Consider the following 8,063-nt stretch of genomic DNA (forward strand, 5'->3'; position numbering starts at 1 on the left):
TCCACTTTTACGCGTATAAACAATTGCTTGTAAAATTTAAACCATTGCGGTACAAACGAATCGAAAAGCTGTACAAACGGGTACAAACGATTCTAAAGAACAGGGAAAAAACAGACTTAAAAAATCTCAATGTCGAGTGCGTGACCATTTTTTGACTTTTTTAAAATTATTAATTAATCAAGGTACAAACAAAACTATCGGTGGTACAATCAAGTACAAATGAAGCGCCATCATTTTCTATAAAAAAAAATTAATTGTTGAATCGGGTGCCAGGTTCACATAGCTAAAATACATTATATCTTAAAATGATATGAATTGTAAAAAAATCTTGGCCGGACCACACTCTCACCTTAATTTAAGTTAAACAGGCTCGACCATAGTCGGGTTAGGGTATTGAAGAACTTGAGAATGAATATGAAACGCTGGTATATTTCTGTGAATTACGCCAAGTAAAAACAGCGTCTTTATAATCTTGGAGAAGAAATCTGGATCTTCGCGGAGATGAAAGGCAAATCTGTTTCAGGACTTGAAAGTACTGAATGGACGTCATCTTGCATTTCTTGTAGACGTAACGTGCGATTCAAATGAATTCAGTGTGTAGACACAAAAACGAAAGTAGTTCGTGAGCAGTATACGTACAATGATGCATGAATTAAATTAAATTAAATTAAATGAAATTTCAATCTTGGAAAAATGTTTGTACAAAAATAAATGAGGCTCCATCTGAAGAAACTAATTTGTTTTTCAAATCTCCTCCGCTACAATAAAATTATTTGTAGCATATAATTTGTCTACTTGAAGCGAATAACTTGTGTACAAATATTTTTATTGACAGCTTCATCGTGAGATATTTTCATTTCAATTTTAAAACTCTGTATATATTCGTTTTCACTCAATTATTAATAATAATTTAAATGAGTTCAGTGTGAAGACACAAAAACCAAAGTAGTTCGTGAGCTGTGTACGTACAATGATACTTGAATTAAATTAAATTAAATTAAATTAAATGAAATTTCAATCTTAGACAAAATTTTTGTACAAAAATTAATGAGGTATATAATTTGGAACGAATTGAAACAAACACACCAAAGAAGAAAATGTACTAATTTACTGTTCATAATAATCTCGAGCGTAGTCAGAGATGTTCAAAGATTTAATTTCGTTAGAAACTTTTCTTAAATAGTTTTCTGTACTCAATCAGTACAAAGTTCGATGAAAAAGCAGAAACAATTTAATTTGGAATGAATAGAAATATTCATAATATCGAATTTTCGCAATATTTCTGTTGTAAATATGCTATGGATGTTTGCCACCAATGTTTGTTATCAATCAGAGTCTTTGAAATGAAACTTCAAAATCAAATATACTTTCCGATACATTTTTCAAACAGACTTCTCATCAATTAATGCCTATTCAATTTTTCCAATATTTCCAAAGATTCAATTGCGTTAAAAACTTTTCTTAAATAGTTTTCTGTACTCAATCAGTACAAAGTTCGATGAAAAAACAGAAACAATTTAATTTGGAACGAATTGAAACAAACACACCAAAGAAGAAGATATACTAATTTACCGTTCATAATAATCTTGTGCATAGAAATACGATTTTATGTTTACGAAGGAATCTTTCGGAAGATTTGGAAGCCATTCGCGCGTGTTCTGCAATTGAAACAAATTTTAAGACGGCGTTGGACTACGCTTAAAGGCATGTCAACGATGCGAGGACAAACTGGGAGGTCGAGTTCCAGAGAATCGAATATTTTTGCCTTTGGTCGCTCGCGTACGCGTCTCGCGAGACCAAAAGCTGAGAATAAAGAGGAGGCGTTTATCGTTTCTATCCGTCACCTCTGGCGCACATACTGAAGGAATGAACATTTTTTGCCCATTTCCGCCAAGGAACGGGCAGTCATCCACGGCATAAAGAAAAAAGAAAAGCGAGATACGAAGAGATGTCCGACACCGCTTGCCGATGCCTTTCGAATTAATAATATGTAACGTTTTACTCACTGCACCGTCTTCTTCCATCCTCGACCATCGATATTTTTCTAATTCAGCCAATAGTGTACGTACCTGAAATAAAAAAAAAACTTAGCTGGTTATTGTTGCTCGCTTAAGGCGTCTGGCCACCCTGAGCGCTCGCCAGATGGCTACTATTCTTAAAAAAAAATTAATTAAAAAATTAATCAAGTAATCGGAAAAATCCATTGCTATTCTTCAGATAATGTATCTTAAAAGTAGCGTGTACAAATTTCAGAGCAATCGGACCACACGTTTACTTTCTTTTGGGATTATCTCGAAACTACATTTTTCGAAATGGTACAACGTGAATCTCGTAAACTATCGGTCCGATTGCTCTGAAATTTGTACACGCTACTTTTAGATACATTATCTGAATTTAGCAATGGATTTTTACGATTACTTGATTGGTTTTTTTTTTGTTTTCTTTTTTATTAACGATTTTTCTCGCGAAATTTCGGTGAAAAATAAAAAAACAATTTCCTCGGCTTACCATAATTTTCTTAATGGTAAAAAAAAAAATCCAATTGCTACTCTCTTGCGACAAATTCCAGAAACAATCTAATATTTTTTTTGTTTCTTTTTCACATGCAACCTATAGAATATAACGATGGGACAGCCCACGCGCGTTTCGTGCCGAAGGCCTTCACCAGAATTTTCGAACGGCCGCCATTTCTTTTTTTGTTATCTCAAAAAATTTTTCATGTGTTCATTAAACCGTTCTTTAGTATGTGTCAAAGCATAAAAATATTTTTTTTTATACTTTCGCATTTATGAATTTTTTAAGAATACTATCCATCTGGCGAGCGCTCAGGATGGCCAGACGCCTTAATTCACATAGCTATTCATGTTTATTTTGTGTGCGACCCTTTACGGGCCACACAAGGAACTTCCCGATTTCCGATTACAGCGCCATCTATCGCGAATAAAAAAAATGTGTGAAACTAGTGCTTTGAAAAGGTCTCATAGCCAGCTTTCACAGAGCATGATAGAAAATGTGGTGTTCCATTAAAAAAATCATGTTGACCTTGACGTGACGTTGACCGGTCCTTTGAAGGTCAAACGGACACGACCGTTCAATAGAATTTTCGAAATCCTAAAACATTTCTCTAAACCATTTTTCTCACAAATGTTCCATTTTGGAAACATTTGACTGTTTCCATACTTTTCGAGCACCATGTATGTATATATACATGTATTAAATACGCATATTTTTATTATATATATATGTATATATGTGTCAAAGCATAAAAATATTTTTTTCTATACTTTCGCATTTATGAATTTTTTAAGAATACTATCCATCTGGCGAGCGTATATATATATCTATTATTTATTTCCGTTTAGTTATTCACTCATAAATTTATATTCTCCCATCTAGATTGCGTTATTGAGTTAAGTTTTCTTAAAAAAAAAAACTAAAAAACCACTGGACCGAATTAGAACAAAATCTAATCAGCTCTAAGTTAGATTGATACACATCGATTGCATCATCGATATTTTTGATCTCGCTATTAGTTTTTTCGAAAACGTTAACGAAAAATTTGTTTACATACGTACATACACACATCCATACATACGCGCGCGCGCGCACGTACAATTTGTTAAAACTAGGCTAAAATTACTCCAATGACCTTGAAACATGGAGATCTGCTAAAAAATCGATTTTTCATTTTAGGGGCAGATACAATAACTTCCTTATAAATCGGGAAGTTAAAAATAACAAATTGATACGTTATATTTATACACAAAACGTGCTCGAATGAGAGGAATATCGTTATTAAAATGGTGATTATTAATTAGTAATTAATAATTACGAAACGTAACGGTTATAGTGGGAAATAGATAAGCCCTGGAAAGAAGGAATTATATTGAAATTCATCGCCAGTATGTTTATGCAAATTCATGTTTTTATAGGTGCAGATAAGGAATTGAGATTCAAATGAAATGATTATACTTTATTAGGCAACTACTACCATACTAGACAGCCAAAGTCTCAATTCGATGGCCATTAGAATATATTTACGTTTTCGAAGCTCATTAGCCAACAAATTTTCCCTATTATTTTATTTCTAACGGATTACAATTCTATTTGATATTTATAATAATTGTAAGAGAACTTCGTATACGCAGATAAATCGCAATATCCATCAGATTGGGATTTGCATCAGTGACGATTAAATACTTCTCAATTATCAAATTAAAGATAATTATTTACTGAATTTCTGTTTAATGTTTGAGAATGATGTTTTCGTAATATCCAAATTTAAGAATATGAATTAAAAAATAATCGATTTTCAGACTGAAAAAATGCAGTTCCCCCCAAGTTAATTTTGTGTGTATGGAAGATTATGTGTGTTGCCGATCTCGCCATCGAACAGTGTGTTCTAGATACTGCTTACGACAACAGTATTATCGCAACGTATGTAAATACAAACTCGGTTTCTTTCTTTTTTCCCTACATTTAATACGCCTTGTCACACGTTTCGAGCAGAGGAGAGACCAATCGATCGCGATCATTGGCAACGTCTGGTAAACCATCAAATTGATCGTGTAAAAAACATCGATGTTTGAAGAACATTTGACGTAGAGGTCACGTGTGTAACCGGTTCAAAATAAAATTTAAATATTAATGAAGTTTGAGTATGTTTGAATATGAATGAAATTGCTGTTACTTTCAAGTTACAATAAAATAAATTAGAGTAGGTGTAGAACGTATTCGTACACAGATCAATTTGCAAAAAAAACAAACTCTTGTGTGAAATTGTAGTTTCTGAACTTTTTTTTTTATGATCAATGATATTTTACATATTCTCGAACATCTCTATGATATAGTCCAAACAACATTTACTAGTTAATATAATTTGTGAAATTAACAAAAAACTGGGAAAAGTGGGTAAAAGTATAGAAACAATAAGTATTTGTACGATTCTTATGACGAACCATTTACAGTAGAGTTTGTAGCATAAACACATTAGCTTATTGCACCGTACGAATTAAAAAACATCAAATTTCCAGTAAAGTACTTTTAAAAATGATTCTAATAATTGCATTGAAAAAGATTCCACTTCGAATAACTAATAATTTAGTTAATTTAATGCTTAGAAGAGTTGCAATAATTATAAAATCAAAAGGAAATCCCATGAAGCGAGTATCATATACTTGTAAATCAATGTAAATTTCATTTTTTTTTAACGAAGTTTTAAAAATTAAACAGTTGTGCGAATACTTATTGCTTCAACATATCTATCGATTCGTTTTTTTCTTGTTAATTTCGCAACTTACATAAATAACTATTTTTTTTGTATCTATCTATTCTAGAGATTTTCGAGAATATATAGAATGTCATTGTTTATAAAAAATAAGTTAATAAATTACAATTTTACATAGTTCTTTCGGAAATTTAACGGTAAACGAATACTTCCTACACCCACTGCACGTTTAATTCCAACAATGTCGTGCAACATTTCAAAATATGTCGTCCTAACAAAGAAAAAAATATTGCGTCGCATTAAAAAAAAAAATAAAAAAAAAATGAAGGTGACCTTGATACCTCGAACCCGCATCCACCTAGAAAAATATAATTACCGCCACATTGTTCTACCCTTCAAGCTGATTACTTTTTGTCTGATCTATTTTTCAATACCATTTCAAATTACGCAGATAATCGCGTCGTTCACTTTACAAGAATCACCCTGTATAATAATAATAATAATTTGTATTTATTTCAGCAATTTAACCAAAAAATTGAATTGGTTACAAACAATCAACTTCCATTTTCTCTCTCTCTCTTTCTCACACTGTAGAACATAGTGCATGTTTTGACTGGTATCCTTTTCCCTCGGTTCTCACGGTGCGTTACACCTTACATATTTATATATTAGTAATCCGTATCTCCGTGTACGGTGACTCTTAGTAAACATCTCTAGATTCTCTAGGTCGACCGAGCAGTCTGTTTATATCTCTCGTACAGTGTTTTCCATACGGTCACTTACGTTAACGATATTCCTCTCTTTCGAGAAAAGACTCCTGGAATTTCCTATTCCACGAAATACAGTCTAGTGTAAGAAGTATTCACACAGCAACCAATTTAAAATCAAAATCAAAATAAATTTCAAATTGGTACAATACATCGGCTTTTCGATCCGGGAATTATCGCGATTTTACAAAAAACAATCTTTTTTTTTTTTCATTTTTAACACAGGTAATTATTTTTGATGAGCTTGAAATATGTTGTTAAGGGCATCACTTTGAACAACTTTGCATGTATACAGTCAGTGTATGAATTATTCGCACAGCAACCAATTTAAAATAAAATTAGAAAGTAAAATTAGTAAGAGAAGACTAAGTGAAGACTTCCACTTGAATATTTTCAAATTAAATCAAAATACAATTTAAGAACTTGCTTGAAATTTAATATCTTATAAGAACCGAAATGATAAGCCGTTTAAAAAAAATAACAATTGTTGACCCGTCTCAGTTTTGTGAAAAACGATACCAAAATTTTGTAGTTTTAACACAGATCCTTGTGGAACATACAGATTTCTACGTGAATATTTTCAAATTAAATCAAAATGCAGTATAATAAATATAAATTAATACTGATTAAAAATCATCCATTAGAATCCATTAAAATCCATTAAAAATCATCATTCAGATGAATGAGTGAGCTGGTATCACTTTTGTAGCAGACGTATATAATTATATATGTTTCGTAAACCTGGTCCGATTTCAACTGTATATAAACTATAGTATAAAAGAATGATGGTAAAGAAATATATTTGCGTTTAAAAATAACAATAGAACTCATATTATAAACCATATCGAATGAGAAAAAAATGTCTAAACATAGCTACATTTTTCGGCCGGATTACCGAAATGACCTTTTAACTAACTTACGAACGCAACTAAACGATCTTCGCCCGGTCGGTGAGTCGAACAAAAGTGTTTATGCTAATCGTCGAGCTGACCTCAGCCGGCTCGGAATCAGTTGTCAACGCGAGATCCGTTAAAATTCTCGCACAACACACTTCGATCACCTCGCACACATCAACGAAGCCTACACGTTTCTCATTTTCAATAAATTATTCCAAATTCCCGACGAAACGCGATCATTTCGAACGAAATTAGCCGCGCGCGCGTTAATAAACGATCAGAAACGATTCGGGTTCTCTCACCTTATGCGCGTTGTGGCAATTGTCAAACTGGCCGTGGACCTTGAAAGTGGAAGTTTGAAGGTTAGGATTTCGCCGGTCGGAATTCACGCGAGTATATCACTGTTTCACGCCGTCACACGTTATCCTTTCGAATCATGGCAACACCAGCGATGATCGCACACACGTATAACGTTCAGTTTAATCGTGAAACTGTATGCTTGGGTAAACTATTTCTTGCTACGACCTGCTCGACATTTTTCGCAGCTCTCGTGGCGGGTTCGTAAGACTTCGGCGTTCCTCGGCCAGGCTCGTGCCGCGTTGAATGACAAGCCACCGTTCAAAGAGGGCATTTACGATCACAAATTTACTATGTTGGCGCGTCATTATTTTGGTTATCCGTAGCGGACTTTTATGCATTAATGGGAGATTTGAATGTTTAAGGAATTTCGAAATGAAACTTCAAAATGAAATATACTTTCCAATACATTTTTCAAACACACTTCTCATAAGTTAATGGCTACTCAATTTTATTATGTAAAATATCTTCTTCGTACATATAATTAGAAAAGTATTTCCGTTTATGTAATAATGACCTGTAGTTGTTATTAGACTGGGGATTTTTATGCATTTATAGGAGATTTGAATGTGCAAGAAACTTCAAAATCACATATACTTTCCAATACATTTTTCCAACACACTTCTTATTAATTAATGCCTATTCAATTTTATTATATTATATAATATAGGAAATATACCATAGAATTAATATTATTAAGATTATTATTATAGGAGATTTGAATGTTTAAGGAACTTTAAAATGAAACTTCAAAATCACATACAATTTCCAATACATTTTTCAAACACACTTCTCATAAGTTAATGTCTACTCAAT

At 32.6% G+C, this 8,063-nt stretch overlaps 1 protein-coding gene across 1 annotated transcript in view; it reads right to left on the reverse strand.

The window, feature by feature from the left end:
* LOC128879465 (brain tumor protein-like) overlaps positions 1–7,398 on the reverse strand; it is a 106,072-nt gene extending 98,674 nt beyond the window's left edge. Inside the window, exon 1 of the mRNA XM_054128624.1 lies at positions 7,193–7,398. The gene's annotated coding sequence lies outside the window, so the exon portion shown is untranslated. The remainder of the gene's footprint in view (positions 1–7,192) is intronic.
* Between the last annotated feature and the right edge of the window lie 665 nt (positions 7,399–8,063).

Source organism: Hylaeus volcanicus, chromosome 7 (genome assembly GCF_026283585.1).
Source record: "Hylaeus volcanicus isolate JK05 chromosome 7, UHH_iyHylVolc1.0_haploid, whole genome shotgun sequence".
Taxonomy (NCBI): Eukaryota; Metazoa; Arthropoda; class Insecta; order Hymenoptera; family Colletidae; genus Hylaeus; species Hylaeus volcanicus.